This window comes from Uranotaenia lowii, chromosome 2, assembly GCF_029784155.1.
Source record: "Uranotaenia lowii strain MFRU-FL chromosome 2, ASM2978415v1, whole genome shotgun sequence".
In the NCBI taxonomy this organism is placed as follows: domain Eukaryota; kingdom Metazoa; phylum Arthropoda; class Insecta; order Diptera; family Culicidae; genus Uranotaenia; species Uranotaenia lowii.
Genome location: NC_073692.1, coordinates 108,453,049 through 108,472,399, shown reverse-complemented (window position 1 = coordinate 108,472,399; position 19,351 = coordinate 108,453,049). Strand labels below are relative to the sequence as shown.

Genomic DNA, 19,351 nt, shown 5'->3' with positions numbered 1-19,351 from the left:
TTCCAGATAATCATCAATAAGGAAGTCTAAAGTTAAAATATTTCAAAAAAAAAAAAATTCTACGTTTGAGAACCTTAAAGTTGAGTTTCAAATTGGAAAAAACTTGGTTTGATTTTGAAAATTTCAAATGTAAGTAAAAATGTTTTCAAAAGGCTTGCTAACAAACACCCTTCCTGATGAAATCAAAGCGTTTAGAAGCAAACGGGTTGATTTATGTGAGAGTTCAACTTTTTTCCTTAGTAAATGGAAAGTTTTTTTGTAGTTGTAGTTGTAGACTGATCAATGTTACCCGAAAGCATCCAATTCAAAACAGAGTCGAAATCGATTTTTAAATCTTATTTAAAGTAGTCTAATAAATTTCTGCAAATATGTTTTACGTTCATAAGAGTTTTAAGTTCATAAGGATTTTAACTTGTTTTAAAAATATGAAACATGCCCTCAACAGAAAAAATTATCGAAAAAATTGAAAAAAATGATCAATCTTACCCCAGTTTACGGTATTCAAATTTGGCTTAATATAGATAGAATAGAAATTAATATAAATACCCTACTATTAATGTAAAGTTACTTAAACCTGAATAGTTATAAAGAATAAGGTTGCCAGATTGCCAGGTTTTGGGAAAAGTCCGGTCCGGCTCGGTTGCCCGGATTCCATTGAAAACAGCCCGGATTTTTCCCGGATTTATTCACTTTATTTGCTAAATCAAACAATAAAAAACACTTGTGTTGCATATTTTTCATATTTATGCGTCCCAATCGAAATTTTTTGAGCAATTTTTATAAAAATAATCTAAGATGATTTTAATGGAGCCTAAGATACAATATTAAATAAACTGATGAGTTCTAATAAAAAAAAATATTTTAAGTTTCATTTTCTGGATTATTGTGGAGTATTTCCTTGGGTTTGAACAAATATGCCCGGATATTGCCCAGATTTTCGGTCGACAATTCCGAAACAAATGCCATGGTTTTGCCAGGTTTTTAGATAAAATTGCCAGGATTTATCGGGCCCGTAAAGGTGCTGAAAAAATTCTGACAATCTTAATATCGAACCTTTATTTTTTTTATCCTTATATATGCATTGTTCAAGCAAAAATGTGATAAGAAAAAAAAATTGTCACCAAAATTTAGGAAAATCTGATCCGGCCCGGTTGCCCAGATCCATTGATGAAAGCCCGGATTGTGCCCGGATTGTGCCCGGATTTATTCACCTTATTAGCCAAATTGACCAAAAACAAAAAAATATAGTTTTATAGAAATAATCATAAAATGTTTTATGGAAGCCTTAAAAACGATTTAAAATCTGCTGATAAGTTTCGCTGAAAAAAAATTGATAAAAGTTTTTTTTCTCTTAATATTGTTGAGTAATTTCTTGGTTTTGACCAAATTTTCCGGGATACTGTCCGGCTCTTTGGTTGAAAATTTTGCAATCAAATCCCTGGATTTTGCCAGGTGTTTAGATAAAATAGCCCGGATTTGTCCGGCTCGTATAGGTGCTGAAATATGTTTTGCATTCTTAGCCTAAAAAGCATTTTTATCAAACGACCATTATAGTGTCAGATTGAGTCTTTTTTCCCTCAGATAGTAATTTTCCGATTCCATAAATGTTTCTTACATTCCATCGTATCGAAACAAAAATAAAATAAAATAATCCAAAAAATCTGTATAAGGACTCTTCATTTCATGTTACACATAAAACATTGTAATGTTTCTAAGGAGGTGGTTTGTCTATCACATGACTCACAGTCTAAACCTGGTGCCTTTTTTTGCAAGTCTTTCCATTTGATCAATGACTTTTTTTTGCACAAATTCAAATCTTACTGATTTTGATAGGCGCACCTAGATTTCCATTTATGACCACTGGCAGCTCCGAGCAAAAACCATTTTTTTTTTTTTGGCAAACCGATTTCGGCACCCCAAAACAAGTTCCGCTACTCCTAAATATTCGGCGACTATCTTGGCGACGCGGCGCGTGATTTATAGCGACCTGATATTTTGAGCGTATTAATTACATCCAAGGTAGCTCAGCGCCAACGGCTTTACTCCATTGCATTGACCGACTGACTGACTGACTGATGGAGGTGCACAAAATGGATCAGCTGTTTTGCCATCATCGCTCGCTCGGGTCATTCAAATGACATCGATTCATATTTTAGTCCGATTCGAAAGGGCATCGTCACTCGTAGTGCGACGGCGTTATTACAACAACCCAGTCTGGTTCAAAGTGACAGAAGGTAACGACAAACGAAAATTGAAGTTGACTCCGAAGAGTGTGCCGTCTCCTTTCTGTGTCGTCGTCATAACTAATTAAATCGTTTCTCACGATTCTATGGGAGGTTGCCGAAGACCGCAAGATTCTACAGACCTCCACATTAGGCAATCCTGACAGGGTCTGAGTTTCGTTTTGCTTACAACAAGAGGGAGTAGGTACCTACTAAATACAAAATGTCCGCGCTAATCCGCACCATCTTCAAATCTCGGCTTGACCTGGTCTTAATCAGCCAGCCGGTCTGTGTACCTTTTGGCATATTCACTAGCGCGAAAACATTAAGCCCTCGTCTTCGTCGTCTTCGTCGGTGGGTGTAGTTGGTGTTAAAGAACATCTCCTAGGCTAGGAGGGCTTATTTTTGTTTTGTATCTGCGGTTTTGTTGCAAAATCATGCAGACCGTGTGAGTTTGATGCTTTCGGACAGATGTAAACCGTCTGGATTCGTTTGTACCAACGAACCTAAGAAGATAAGGTCAAAAGAGCTGCACGGCCTCTTCAAAAGGGGAATTCAATTAGTTCGTAGTTACACTTTTACACATTCGAGGTGGCGAAGGATAGACCGATGAGAATCTTTCGACATAAGGTTAGACTTTAAGGTTTAGAGTGAACTTCTATAAGAAGATAACTTTTTTGAGAAGATCTCACAAACAAGAATAAAATTGTTTTGTCAGTTAAGGAGAAACCAGGTTTAAAAATTTAAACTCGACCATTTAATACAGTGAGCAAAATAAGAATAGCACCACTATGTGTTTTGCTTGTTTAAATATGAATGTTTGAAAATCACCAAAACTTTGTTCTATAAATTGTTTTGAATTGTTTAACGGATAAAAATCAAGCATAGGTTTCCTTTTTTTGGACATTGCATTTGGCGTTGAGGACCAAAACTATGGAAAAAGGGTGCGAAATAAGAATAGAACCACTTGTGTTTTTTCAACAAAAACAAGATTATTTCTAAAAATTTACTGTATAAAAGTGAATAATAATGCTTCTACGAATTATCTGAATAGATAACTGTGTTTTAAGGAGTTTTCTAGAATTTCGAAGATTTTCAAAGGTTTTAAAGGGGGTTTCAAGAGATGCTCCTCTAGCGTTTAGGAATTTGATACTTTGATACTACTACTACTGATAGCTATAATATTTTATCAAACTGCTTTATTTCTTCATTATCATTCATAAGTATGATGCAAATTGACGAAACATAGATTTGATGCTGAATTTGAATAAAAAAAAACAGGCTTCAAATTCAAAAATACGGAAAAGATTTCTGCAGCGTGAACTCCAACAAAACTGTGTTGGAAAACTACATCGAAATAATGAATTTGGGCCTAAATAAACCTGAAAAATCAATATTGAGACTTAATTTGGTATTAACGGCAAGATAGTTCTGCCATCTATGACTTGAAACTGGAAAAAGGGATGTTTATTGAAAAAAAAATCTAAGTTTATGAATACCAACCTGTTTTTTCTGATGTAAAATAAACCAAAAATGTTTGATTCAGCATTTCACGTCATTTTAATGAAGAAAGTAAGTAGTTTGGTAAAGAATTACAGCTCAAATATCAAATTCCTTAGTTCTAGTAGAGCGTCTTTTAAAACACTATTTTAAAACCTTCGAAAATCTTTGTAATTCTAGAAAACTCCTTAGAATGCAGTAAATTATTCAAATAATTCGTAGAAGCATTATTATTCACTTTTATACAGTCAATTTTTAGAAACAATCTTGTTTTTGTTGAAAAAACACAAGTGGTTCTATTCTTATTTCGCACCCTTTTTCCATAGTTTTGGTCCTCAACGCCAATTGCAACGTCCAAAAAAAGTAAACTTATGCTTGATTTATCCGTTAAACAATTCAAAACAATTTATAGAAGAAAATTTTGGTGATTTTCAAACATTCATATTTAAACAAGCAAAACACATAGTGGTGCTATTCTTATTTCGCTCACTGTAGAATAAACTAGTGGTGAAAATGGAACATTCAGGTTTCAGTGGTAGAATGGAGTTGAATTTTATTTTCATTCTTCGTCTATTCGTTACAATGTTACTTGTATCATTAGCGATAACTTATTTGTCACTATTCACACTTGAAATCGCTGACCGGGAAAGTACTCATTTCTCAATGAGTAAAATGATACTGCCACCCAAAACTTTTGGCAACATTGTTGAGTTACCACGAACCTAATTTGAGAAGTCTTGCTTAACCGTGTGATGGTGTAAACATTTATACCGTCATCATCATCACTATTCTATTGTTTGCAATCATCAATTGAGAATTACCCACAAAGCAAGCCATGAAACAAAACAAACTAGGTTTTGGTTTCGCCGACACAGTAGCAGATTTCATCTGCTGATCCGGAAGAACGTTTTCCTCTGGAGGACCCGAAAAACTGTAAGTTCGATTTTTTGTGCTTAATTTTAAAAATATTAATCCGTTTTACAACTTAGCTGAATACAACCAAATGTTTGTACTTTTGTTTGGAATAATATCTCGGATTCCGTTTGGTTTTAAATTAAAATAAAATTATTACGTAAAAACTTCCTTATTTTACTTAACGGAGTGAAAGTAAATGGAAAGAAAACTTCTGGAATTATCCAGGAAAAAAAAATCTGGATCCAGGAAAAGTAGGTAAGCGGGGTGTTCTTCTCTACACTCAAAATTGTGAATCAAATAACTGAGTAACTTTAGTGAAGAGTAACAAACTTGACTCAGAACTGATGTAAAAACCTTGAACATTAATCCCAGGTTCAGAATTCTACTATGGATTTTAAAAATAATTTCGCCTAATGATAGAAATTCATTTCTGAATAATAAATTTAAAAGTAGAATAAACTCATTTCAAAGGTTCTGGTTCCTTATTATTTATATATAAAATTTAAAATGTATTTCTGTTTTCATATTTTGCTTTCTGTATTTTGTATGGGATTCTTGATTTTCAGCTCGCATCATCAATCGAAAAAATTGAAAGAATTGAAAAGGTGTTTTGAAATCGTTATTTAATTTTGGTGTTTCATTTTATTTTAAATTTTATCCATGATTTGTTAAACTTATGAAGATGAAAAATTATATAATAAACAATCATCCTGAGTTTTTGTTTCATATTCAGATTTGAAGTTCCTCAACTAAGTTCTTATGCAGAATTCAATCACAATTAAACTTCAAAATGACGATCCAGAATTGAAAACTCATAGAAAGATTCATCGTTCGAAATTCATATTTAAATTCAAATTCGCATTTTGAATTAAAAATTTCAAAAAAAGGTACAACGAATTCAGGTTGAAACCCAACACAAAATATCAAAATTAAAATACTAGATTGATGATCGATGGCTCTGAAACTGATTTCAAACTTCTTATCCGGAATCTGAATCTAAATATTTTTTTTGTTGGACATTTCAGAAAACATATTGAAATTCGGAAACAGATCCCATATTCAAGTTTTGAATTCAGGTTCAGAATTCAGATACAGCATGTATATTCAAAATTTAAATTCAGTTCATTAATGAGTTAAAATTATCAAAATAATTTTTTCATTGAGAAATTCAAATTGCAAGAGATCGCAAATTAATAATTCTGATTGTTGAACGTCAGTCATTTTTTAATGTAGCAAAACATTCACAGGATATTGATAATGGAATTTATGAAATAATCTCGGATGAAGAAACATGATATCTTCCTGTTAAAAAAAGGAAGTTAATTTTTTTTACAATTTTGTAAAATAATTATTGCAGTTTAATCAAAAGCACAATTTCAAACTTTAACCTTGAATTTGGATCGAGATTGCATGAATCAGGTTTGATCCGCAAATTTTCACTTTTCACATATTTTTTCTCTCAAAACTTTGTTTTCATTTATGGTTGAAATCTTGAGAATTGCTCAATAGTTTGATAGATTTAGCTCATGTGATTTGAGCATAGAATAAAATTTTTTTAGTAATTGAAATTTTTCTTCTAAGAACTTATTCTACATTCAAATAAAATAAGCTAAACTGTCCAGATTTCAGAGCAAACTCAAAGATCAAAAACATCTACGAAAGTATGTTTCCTTATTTGTTACTAAAGGATACCTTAAACGAATCTACATAGCTTACCCATTTAGAAATTTAAAGATGTATTTTCAAAAGTTTCTATTTATGAAAAGAAAAACTGAACTTTAAATAATGGATTTGAGTTCTTAATCTTTTTTTTTCAAACTAACGATCATCACCTAAAGTCGAAGATATAATAAATTTGATTGATACGATTCAGAATAAATCATAATCAAAGTTTTGAATCAATACTTTTTCCGACAAGTCATCAAAAGATTATTCAAAATGATGTTCCTTATTTTGAGATAGACATTTGTTTGAAAATAAATGTCAAGCAGTCAAGTTTACACAAAAAAAAACTTTTCCAGAAAAAAAATCGAGAAAAAATCCGGATTTTGAATTTATTGAAAATTATTGAAATTTCCGCTGTAATTTTTTTCATTTGAAAAAATATTCAATCACGAATGGAGTAAAGAGTTCTTGATTAGGAAAAAAAAATTTGAACTTGAGAGAATTGATTTAAAATTCATACCTAATTGATGATTAAATTCAATTTGATACAAAGAAGAAAATCAATCTAATTTCAAAAGTGCCAATGACCAAAATCAGAGAAAAAATCATTTTTATATTCAAATTCTTCCAATTTTATCATTTTTGAAGTTCACAATAATAACTTCATATATTTATCAAACAACATGTTCATTTCACTTGAAAGCTTCTACTTCCAAAGAACAGGTTGGGAAATGGGTGATTTTTTTTAATGATCATAAAGAAACTGATAAAATTTAAAATTAGGAATTCGAAGTTTTGTAGTAAACATAGAAAGAACAAAGCAATTGCTTATTCAATTGTCGTTGAACATTTAAACTAAGCTTTAAAGTTGCTACATCCAATAATTTTTTGAACTTTTCATAGAATTAAAAAATCATGAACGACTCAAAAAAAATTATTTGAAGTAATAAAAATAAGTAAAACGTTTAAAAGTTTTCAAGTTTTATAGTTCAAAATTTCAAGTTCTGAATATTTTGTAGTCTTCAATTGAAATTCTGGGTCCTGGAAAGGACCAATTATAGAAACTAAGTTTTATTTTCATTTTTAAAATTTATTATGTTTTCAGAACACAAAAATTAAGGATTGGAAAACAATAAGAACACTTAAAAATAACACAGAAAAAAAATTTACTATAATATTTGGTAAATTTATGTGAAAATTGGATTACAAACATTTTAAAATTAGGTCAATTTATTTGAATATAAAAACGAAATAAGAAGATTATAAAGGTACGTTTTTGGTTTTGATGCTATGGAGTTTATAAGTATCAAAATGAAACAGTTTAAGTGAAATCAATCATTGATAACTGTATTTGTGTAAAATACTGCCTCAACTGTTTTTTGCCGAAATCAAAATTTCTTGCGATGTTGGAGAAAGGTGATAATAGATTTGAAACCATTCTTTTTTTTTTAAGTTAGTCAGAAAAGTTAAAAAAAAAATGAAATTCCTAAAATGATTTTAACCTCTTTTCAAAAGTTATTTCAAGAGCAGAAGCTGTTAGACAAAAACCTTATTGCACATTTGGATTCAGGGCATTAATCAAAATCAGCTCTTATATTCCTTGCACCTCGTAAAATGTGAAATTTGAGGCTTTGAGTAATTTTTCAAAATCGTTTTGAATATGTAGTTTTGAGAAATATTTCATATCAGCATTTTTTTAACAATCATATAAAGTTATAATCGATACAAGGGTTTTGTTTTTATTTTGCTTATTCTGTTGACTATCGTGAGTGTTCAAGACTTTTCACAAGGCTTCCAATTTGCGGTGTGTAAAATGAGTATTCTATGAATAAGTTTTGAAGTTCTAATGGTAGTTTTTTTTTTCAAATTTTGAACAAGTATAAGTACACTTCTTAGTAAAAACCTATTTTAAGCACGAGGTAGAGGTTTGGTGCGTCAATATTAACCATTACAATTTACAGTTAAACCATTTTAAATTTTTTCAAGTTAGATTATATTGTACCGGATAATCCGTGATAGTGGTCAAAATGATTATCACACCCCCACACATTTATAGATCGTCGGATGACAATTAAAAAATCAAAACCTTAAATATTGCAAGGCTATCAGAAACTACAGACAGTTTAAAAAATCAAATTTGGTATTTTCTCATTTTTTTATTCGAAATTAACAACAGATAACCTGGCAGAACACATTTACTTCATTATGAAATACTGAAAAATTGGAATAAATTATCTACACAACGGTTATAATATAATGAATATTGGTCCACATTTGAGGCCATCGGAACAGCAACTTCAGGTCAAATTTTCCCGAAACAAATATTATGTGAACATCTTTGTAGGGTTGAAAATCTATTTTTGATAATTTTTCAAAGCGTACGTCAAAAATAAAAATAAATTTCAATAAACTTTAAAGAATCTTAAATTTTTAATTAAGTAGGATTGATACTTAATTTTTTAGATAAGTTCTGTATTATAAATCGAGTACGATTTTTTTGTCTCCAAACTTCGTATTAAAATGTCAGTTTTTAGCATAACAAGAAATCAGGTTTCAAAATACTTAAATTCTTGGAAAAATAATTAACCCTTTGGAAAATTAGACTGATTTACTGAAAGTAGAATGTGATTTGTGTAAAGCAGATCACATTTTCAAATTCTAACTTTGTCAACAAAAAGAGTTTGAAGTTCATGCTACAGTGTTGCCCACCGTTTCATTACATAAACGGAGCTCAAAACATATTTCACATGTTCTCGAAATTCGAAGATGAGTGAAATTCCGAGCCCGAGTTATGCTCGATTCAACAAAAAAAAAACCACACAACTGCTTAGCTTTAATTAGCATAAATTACCACTCTCTAGGCTCAGCATAGAGTGTCTAGGATTTCGGGCCACCTGGTGCTAGTGGCTTAGATATTTTCGCCATGCTAAAGCCGTTTCTACAAGACACCCGGATTGATTTCTGAGAGATGACTGATGTTGATGGCATTTTTTTCACTCCAAAAGGTAAAGCTAGATATAGGATTTCAGAGTCGAAAAGCTGCTGAAGGTGTCAATCTGTGATGGGTTTTAGCGGACTTTTTCTAACCACTATTAGGACTCCCAAGCGTGTAAAAGAGGACCTAGTGATTTTCTCGAGGGTGCGGAAATTTGATCGACCGCTTCGCAGAAACATAACTCGAACCGTGTTGATTAGATAACATTGGATTCTTGGATTTATTTTATTTTTGTTTCCTCGTTATGTGTGATACTTTGTTGTATCGACCTAGAAATTTGAGTCAACGTAAATTTTGCGATCATGAGAAAATCTTGGTCAAAATGAACCTGATGTTGTTCTACATTTGATAAAAGATGAAATTTTTAATCGAATCAAAATCAGATTTTTTTCATAACTGAAGTATTTATCATCACAAAGATTAATCTTTTTAGAATTTTTCTAGCTTTTATCTGAAGCCAGATTAATTGCTGGTATTTTCTTTGAATTTTACTACATCCCGGCATCTGACCGTCGAACAAAGTTTTAATGGAAAAATACTACAAATTGAAATATTTGATAAAAGTTAATCATTTGCTTTGAAATCGAATACCTGGCTATGAATGTTTTTTTTTCTAATTATTTTGAACAAAAAAAAAGAAGAGTTGCCTTTTGAGTTTTCTGAACATTTTTTTAAATATGAGCGACTTTTGGCACCAGAGACTACTAAAAGTGCGTGTAATTTTCGTTTGGCTCAAAATTGTCTTTTTTGAGCATTTTATTACTAACAATGGGAGTTAGGCTAAGTATAAATTATAAAAAATAAATATACAGAGAGGAGGAAAACAGAGATATATATTTCAGGGAACCAAAAATGAATTAGAAAAGACAGTCCGAATGCAATTATTTATTACAAAAAAAAAAGAATTTGATCAATAAATAGTGAACCCACTATTTATTGATCAAATAAATAGTGGGTTCGCTATTTATTGATCATCCGATCATCCTAGGAAGCATCCGATAAGTAGAACATATTTTTTGGAAATTTCTTGATTACAGACTGGCAATTGGACTTCGCATCCATACTTAAATCATTCGATTATAGACAAGCCCGATCTAAAAACGTCCGATACACGAGCGATAACCATGGTTGCAAAACAATGTTTGTTGAATATAAAAAAGTAATTCTATGAATTGACCCAAAATATCTGGAACAATTTTATGATATTTTCTCCGAAAAAAATTCGAAACTCTATGTGGAACGTTAAAAAAAAATTTCAATCAAAAACGAGGTAGAGTAAGAAATTTTTAATGTAGAATAATTGACACAAAAAACTAAAAATAAAAAAAAAATTCAAATCTGTCATTTCTGTGAAAAAGTTCAAAAAGGTTTCACCTGCTTCAAAAATATGAGAATTATTCAAACTTTGACTGATTTTGGTAACTTTGACGAATGTTTCAATTTGAAAAACTCCAGAAAAATTAATTGAACGATTTTTTTTTTACCAAGTTTTATGTTGAAAATTCAAGGTAACCCTGCTGAAAGAGCAAAATCAGCTAAAGAAAATTCACAGATTACCATGCAATTTGATAACTGAAAAATTCAAATTATTGATGTTAAAAAAATGTTTGTGTAGTTAAAAAATTATCCAATAGAAACAAATTAATCAGATTTCTAATCTATATTGAAAGATTTTCAATTTGTTTTAATTTGCAAAAACAAAATACACTGTTTATTGATTTTTTTTGATTGAGACAATATTTATATAAAACAAAAAAAAATCAAGTTCGCTGTAAATTCAGATTTAAAGCTTTTAACCCCAAATTTTAAAGGTTTTTGCAGGTTGCTCTTAACAGAGAAATTTTTTATACCACATCAAAACATTTTATTGAGTCAAATATCTTATAATTTCCAAAATTCAAAAGTATCACATCAAATTCGAAAAAAAAAACAAAAATGAGTGCTCTGAATTTATTAAACGAAATTTTGTATTCAGTTTAAGAGTGAAAATTAAAAAAAAAAAAACAGTGTGAATTTCATTATCTTTGGGTGTATCTCTAAGCTCATAATGAAACGATTTATAGGGAAACTATCAATTATTTGACCTATTTCTAAAAAAGAACCGATTTCCAGGAATTAGGGAAGCGAGGAGTGGTCTTTTTGAAGACTAATTTATTTCTATGATACACAAACAAAAAAATTTTAGCACTACATTTTTGATTATTCATTTTTAAGATGTTTTCCATAAAAATACGTCCTAAAATTTCTAAAATGATAATTAATATTTGTATAATGAAGATTTCAGTAATAAAAAAGGGAACTTGTTTTTATTGTCGGTCAAATCTTTGAATCTTTGAAAAATCTGGGTGATTTAGGTTATTTAAATAATAAGCATTTTTAAAGAAAGCCTAAAACTTCTTTGAAAAAAAAATGTGCAATGCTTAAATCAAGTAAAATAAATCTAGTCAACTCTTGGGCAGCTTAATTTATTTTTTCAACCGATAAAAATTGTAACTCAAATTTCCAAAAATAAAGAGATTGTGAATTTACGGTTCAAATTTAATTCTTGCAAACTCGATTAAATTTAAAATTTTCGATCGAAATTCGGCTCTTGAAAAAATCGCCATATTGAAAAGTGACTCAATCCACCAAGAGAATATGGCATTCCCTGCAGATTTTTTTACGTGAATATTTATTTATCAGTGAAAAAGATTTGTTTTTCCTTCGATGAAAATTGTAACTAGAATTTTAAAAAATAAAAAAGTTATAAATTTACGGTTCAAATTTGATTCTTGCAAACTCGATCCAAACTTAAGATTTTTGCTCGAAATTTGCGTGAAGGTTTATTTATCAGCAAAAATTGCTGATTTAAAAACGATTTTATAAATAAAAAATTTTGTGGATAACTTTAGACAAACAAAACTCAGTTTCTTTAATTAAACAAAACTTGCAAATGAACCCAAATATATTTGTGATTTTCAGCAGAATTGTATAAAAAAACTGACTGTGATTCATAATCTGAAATTTTTTATTTGGTTTACTTGACAATCAAAATAATAAGTCTTCAATCTCCTGCTATTTGAATTCATTGACGAAATAGTCGTCTTGATATTTTTAAAAATAAACCTTTTTCTGAACTGAATCTGAAATTTGAAAAATTAATTCTGAATCAAAATTTTAAACCTAAATTCAAAATTAGAATTTTCATTCTGTTTATGAATTTCAAAACAATCTCTAAAATGTACAAAAAAAAACGATTTCTGTATCAAAACTGCAGGTCACAGTTTTTAAATATGACCCAAGAAGTAAAATTTGTTTCAGGGCCCTCAATCATGAATCTTTAATATAAATTTTCAAGTTTTTGGTTTGAAACTGAATTTGTTATTTAATTTTTTTATTTTTAATCGGACTTGTAAATATAAATAAAAAAAATAATTTCGAATAATCCATCTGATTCTTAATTTTATAATTCTGGGTCGCCAGTAAGAAACTCTACTATGTCGATATAAGAATTTCGTATCAAAATGGTAAACAAAAAATCAGGTTGATTTCTAATTATTTTTTTCATATTTGAAAAACTTTTATCTAAATATTGAAAATTCATTTGAGTTTCAAAAATTATAAATTTCAAATTTGACGAAATGTAAAACCATATTTGAACCAGAATTGCAGAACTTTTTTTTATCATGATTCTATCTGTAAATCAAGAATCCCGAACTGGATACAGAATCCAAAAAAATGGAAACAGAAATAAACTTTAGATTTTGAAAATGTAGAGCCAAAACCTTCAAAGCAATATTATATTTGAAATTCAATATTCCGAACAGAATGCCTATCAAGAAGTGAAAAATTTTTGAAACTGTAACAGAATTTTACACCAGAGATTTATTTTCGAGGTTTAAACATAAGCTTCGAATAAAGATTTTTACTCTTGAATAATCTACTCAATTATGCAAATTAGATTGGGAATTTAAAATTTTGAGTGTAGATTAGAATACCTGCTTGCTTTTTCAGGACCCTCATAGGAGAGATCCCCCCCCCCCCCTTCCCTCTCCCAACGTCCATGCCAGGAATCAATTCAAAATGTTTAGTTAATATTTTTTAACATTTCAAATTGAAAATTTCAAAAGATTTTTGTCAATTTTGGTTTTGGATTGCTTATTGATCATGGGTAATCCATGATCCCTGATATTAAAAAGAGATTAACATAAAAAATATTAAATATCTTTGTTTGTTTTCAAACGTTGAAACTGAGTTTCTATTTAATCATATTTTTTCGTATAAATGGTGGAATAATATTGTAAAAATGCAAGTAAATTATTCTTTTAATAACAAAAAAAACTGTTTGTGCACAAAATTGATTGCAAAAGATATATTTAATTGGTGAGTTAATATATCTTACTTTTTTGCACAATAAGTTGAATATTGTGATAATGTAAAAAATATAGATTTCAATTTGAAATGTGTTAGCAGCCAAGTTATTTTATTCTTATGATTGCTACTATTACTTGTTTTCAATTAGACTTTTCTTAACACAATTTAAAAAAATCTCAGAAATAAAAATTAAATCAATTTTGGTTTTTACTCTTGAATATAGCTGTTTTGAAAAAAATAAGATAAATTTAGCTTAATTTGCTAAAGTTATTTACTAATTACCAACTTTAGATTGAAAAAAGTACGAGAAAATTTCATAACTATTTTAAAGTAATAATTCAGTAGGGAAAGTTCTACTGACGTTTTCAAGAAGCTTTTGTGGCTTTGAGAATTGTTGTTTTTTAATAAACCAATTGTAATTGAAACTCTTATTAAACCCCATAGCTAAAACCCCTCATTCACTTTTCGTGGAATCATTTTCAGTTGTTGCTTGTTGACTCACGATTGCTGCTACTGTCTGGGCGCGCTGGAGGAAAGTTGATGCAAATCTCTGCTGTGTGAATCCTGTTTTCTGATATTGGTTAAATGTGCAAACTAGGCACTTTTTGGGTCACCCGCATCTCATTTAAACACAATCTTGTTTTTTGTTTCAGTCGGTTGTTGGTTTTTTTTTTGGTGTTTCGTTGTTGTTGCTGGTGTTGAAAGGCATTTCCAAATTTTTTTTTCGTTTATATAATCACTGTCCTTTTTTTTTGGTTTTGGTTTTCAAGTATCAAGATAACAGCAGTATGAAATTTTTGGAACACACGGAGAAGCACTTATCAAATAATTATCAAACAAATAAACTAGATCGATAAACAGGATTCTTACTTTTGTAGGTGATTGAGATCTCCTAAGAGTTTCAGACAAATTTCTTCACGGTTTCGTTCTGAATCCACTCAGAACGTTGATTTGTCACTGCACTGCAAAGCGTTTTCGATTTTCACTTTTCGTTTTCCGTAATCACACTTTCACCTTGTTTTTGTTTAATTTTCGTGAGGTGTTTCGCTTTTCAAGGAACCGTTTATTACGCCACTAAACCCGGATATCCGCTTCGGTGCTGGGCCACACACGCGACCTCGATTGCGAATTCCGATCAGAGATTAAAGATTCTAGATAGAACACACCGTATTGAGTAAACCGGAGGCACTCCGCGGGATTCGCGAAATTCAAGAAGCGCACAAATTCGGCCAATGATCACCCCAACTATGAGCTGCGGGTCGCCAAGATCAACACCTTTTATAGCCGATCGGCTTTTTTACTCCCTTCAGACCCGTCGCCATTCACCTGTGCCCCATTCAAACCCATCAACGAGCGCGATCGCGTACAACAAGCACGAGAATCTCCAGCTGCTGGCGAGGCTGCCAGCACATGCTAGCCGCAAGCAGACACGCAAAAATCTCATCTCATCTCCGCGAAGAAACAAACAAACATACGAAACACCCCAAATCAGCAGCTGCAACAGGCTTTCTTCCGTTGCTGCCGACCCGGTGAGATCTTCTCTCAGCAAGGTAGCACAAACCCTCCCGCGAATCTTATGATCGAGAAAAAAAAACAGAATCACAATCACCTGGCTAGCTAGCTGGAGGCAGTTCGCGTGATTAACCATCATCGTCGGCGGGTTCGTCGCTTACCGGTTCTACCGTTGGAGTCTCTCGTTTTGGCGCCGGCTGGGAGAAGAGATAAGGTCCAGACATGCGTGATTCTTTGCTCCTGAGTGATCAGCACTTACGTTTTAGGCAGGTTTCCTCGACCAAAGTAACTCATGCTCCTAGAGCTAGCAAGAGAATTAAACCCTCTAGCTTACGAATTTTCTCCAAATGCTCCGAGAAATCAAGACGGTTTTCTCAAATTTGAGCAGATCTTGGAGCAAAATAAACAAATCTCTGAGAGGTTGGTGCATGCAATTTTTGATACCGAGAAGCGGATTTGTTTTGGAGGAATTGTTATCATTCGCGTCAAGATTCTACAGTTGATTCCGTTAAACTACGGAAGGACCGTGGGTGCTATTTCTGATTTCCATACCTTGGCAACTTCAACTTGGAGCCATTATGGTAAGGAAACCTTACACAACAAAATTCGAAAACTCAACACTAATGATACCAACAAGTGGTGTTTAAAACAAGTTTCATTTCAGTAACAGTGGATTTGTTGAAAATACCTTTTGTTTATTTATTTAAGTCTTTGACTGCTGCCATACAGAACGAGATTTTAAATTAACTTATGTTTAAATAAACGTCACGGATTGCACATTTCAACATTGATTTGGGTACTTTGAAGTCAAACAAGTGCGACACATCGTTGAAAATCTGACAACATCGATTAAGCGAATGGTTTTGTTAAAAAAACTGTTCTGCTTCTAGGAGTCAAAAGGTGGTTTGGTTGTGCAAACGAGGGGCTAGCGTAGGCAAATTCAGGCTTTGGAGTAATTGGGGGCAGTCAACGTTGTTTGTCGGGATATCTTATACAAACATTCGTTGCAAATATACATTTTATTCTCTGGCTTAGGGATGTAAAAGATAGCAGATCACATCTGTGTGGGTAGGGTGATAGCCTTACAGATTCTCGCCAGGGCAGTCGACGCAGTGCAAAACGAAGACATTTTTTTTAATTCGTTCGATTCGTTTAATATGGACAGCATACTGCTGCAAGCTTTGTTTGGAAATATTAAATTTATAAATTTTTGCACCTTCCATGACATCTTCTGTTGTTTTTACTGCGGAAAATAGTAATAAAAAATTTGGAAGCGATTCATTGAGTCCTGAATAAGCAGAACGAGTTTTAATTTTGTATGGATATTTGTATGGGAAAATAAAATGTTGCTTTCAAAAACCACCAGAGATGTACCTACTGGAAGTTCATAAAAATATAACTCTGGATCATTAAGGGGGGGGTAGGGTCTAACACTTTCAAAAAATCGATTTTTTTATTTTTTTATTTTCTTATTGTAAAACATTTCAAGAATGTTGTGTCAAATTTTCAAGTCAATTGAAGCAAAACTGTAGAAGTTATAGGCCTTTATCTCCTCCTATCTAATACTGCAAGAAAGCAAGAGCAGAAACTTCGAACGCGTTTTTCTCGAAAGCACATTTTTAAAGTCCGTGGACATCGTCATTTGAAAACTACTTATCCGATTCTTTTCAAATTTGGAACATAGTTTCTACATATAAAATACCAGACCCCAACGTTTTTCTTTTTTGATTTTTTTACTTTGGGGAGATTTTATAGGTGAAAAATGGCGGATTTTTAAGTGAAAAATCGTAGTTTTTACTTCAAACAGCCACAAAAATTTCATAAAAATATTTTTAAGTTAAATAAAAACGTTGGGGTCCAGAAAAACATCTATTAAAAATATTTTGCTCTGATTTTTTGAATTCAGATGATTCTGTGCTGAGATACAGTGTCCACCGCAAATCCTGTTTTCTAAAAGGCATCCTCGAAAATGCTCCGTCACCGGCTCATTTTTCAATATTTTTCTACGAAAAAATTACTAAATGTTCTTTTAACAATGCTTTGTATAATGCAAAAAATTTGAATACATTTGTTTGAACGATAGCTCTAGAAAAAAATCGTGAAAATGGTGTTTTTTTTATACCCGTTAGACCCTACCCCCCCCCTTAATATTCCTTGATATTTACAATACATATCATGTTAACAAACAAAAAACCAGATATACTAGAACCGATATACACCACTTAACGAGAAATCGGGTGACACGAATAGCGCTATCTGGCGACAGAAATGGAACTATTACACTGTGAATTTTTTCGGAGCTTTGATCAGAGATGCCAGGTGTCCTGATTTTTCAATTGACAATCGCAAAAAGTTTGGCGTAGCATATAGAAAAGGCGGAAGAAAAATGATTACTATTTGAATAAATATGAATTATTAACAGCGCATATTCTTACAATCATGTTTGTCCAACACCTCGCAAACAGAACAGAGCAGAGAACGAATTACACTTTTATCATTTCGGTTTCCGAGTGCACTGCTCAGCCGATCAACGTTCACAAATCTTTTTGCCGAGTGCGCCCGATTGCGGTTGCTCTGACGGTCGGGTGGACGTCGCTCGCTCTACAGAAAAGAGAAGGAGCTGGCTAGAAAATTGTGCTCTAGCGACGCTGCTGAGTAGCTCAGTGTATCAAGCCAGAAAGATTTCAATGCAGGAATGTTTTCTTCAAAAAAGCCATAATGCAGTGCGGAACAGTGCATCAGTTGAAGAGGTTCAATGTATGAACTATTTTTGTACGTAGCCGGGCCGGGCACTTCCAGGCAACTTATTTGAAAAACATGGTGAAAACCGGGTAAATAATCTGAAATTCTCCATTCCAAAAACCGAGCAATATCCGGCCATTTACATTTACATTTTTTTGTCGCAACAGTAACAGTAACAGCAGTGTTAAATTTATGTTTAAAGCATACGAAGAAAAGTTTTGGTTTGATTTTTGATAAAACAAACTTTCACAAATCCAATTTTTGACAAACAATTTTAAACTGAATTCGATTTTCTTGTTTCATTTTCCAAATAATGTGGATAAAACTGGGCAAAATCCAAGTAGTTTTTTCACAATATCCGGGCATCCGCAAATTGCTGTATACTTAGGTTTGGGTAGCATTAATTTACAAAAGCAGCAATTCGCAAAGTAACATTTACTAAAATTATCCAAAAATCTTTGTCTATTAAACAAACCGTGAAAATTACGCAGGGATCTGGGACAAATTTTAGGAATAAAATTGCAAAACTTTCACAAATCGTAAAATTTAGGAATTATCCTCCTTTACCGCTACACTTTTAATATTTTTCGACCGAAGAAAGCTTTCGTAGCATGTGTAATCATTGTTCCTGGTGCAGAACATCAATCTAGAGGAACTCGCTCAGGAATGAAAAGATAGGTGTTTTGGGCAAAGTTGTTAATTCCCATATTTTGATATAAAATTTAACGTCGAGAGATTCAAAAATAGCGCTATAATAACAATAACGTTTTGTAAAGCATTTTTCAAGTATTTTTTTTTATTTAACCGTATCTCCTTGGGTTAAGATTGTAGAACTTTGACATGTTAAGCAATGTTGTGTATTTTATTGAGATAAATAACTTTGTAGAAAAAAATTAAGCTCTAAAATGCTAAACAAGAAAGTTATGATTTATATCTTGCTATTGGTGGACCTCTAAACTTTATATTTCATATAAAAATATGCGCTTTATTATACAGAGCAATGTTGTCGAAGACATCAGCATTCTATCTTTACTACCTTTGGCGTTATTAATTTAGTTCCGTTAGATTTATGTTCTGCATGGTAAATTCTGACGCACTTCGAAACATCGATCCAGACGCAACCGATGAAGACAAACTGAGCTTTTTGTAAAGCTTCTCTTTCGCCCGAGTGCGAACGAATTTATCTGCACCGAAAACGCACTTCATCAGTTTGCTTGCTTCTCTTGCCCACACTTGAGTGGACGCTTGGTCGCTCTGGAGGTAACTGAGAATTTTTTAAAGATTCCCCGTTTGGGAAGAGCACACCGAAAAAAATACACGCTCTTACTCTGAACGGGCAAATCTGAGGAGCGATGCCAAGCATGCTTACAATTCTTAAAACGTTGTCTAAACCCTTAAGGCATCGGCAGCGATCCCAGGTGTTAACACATGCTAGGTCCTTTTTTAG

General features: G+C 31.9%; 1 protein-coding gene across 3 annotated transcripts in view; it reads right to left on the bottom strand.

Moving 5' to 3' along the window:
• The window catches only part of LOC129744462 (inactive serine protease scarface-like), a 210,786-nt gene extending 195,900 nt beyond the window's left edge, over window positions 1-14,886 (bottom strand). For all 3 annotated transcript variants that reach the window (XM_055736981.1, XM_055736982.1, XM_055736983.1), the window contains exon 1: window positions 14,521-14,886. The gene's annotated coding sequence lies outside the window, so the exon portion shown is untranslated. The remainder of the gene's footprint in view (window positions 1-14,520) is intronic.
• Between the last annotated feature and the right edge of the window lie 4,465 nt (window positions 14,887-19,351).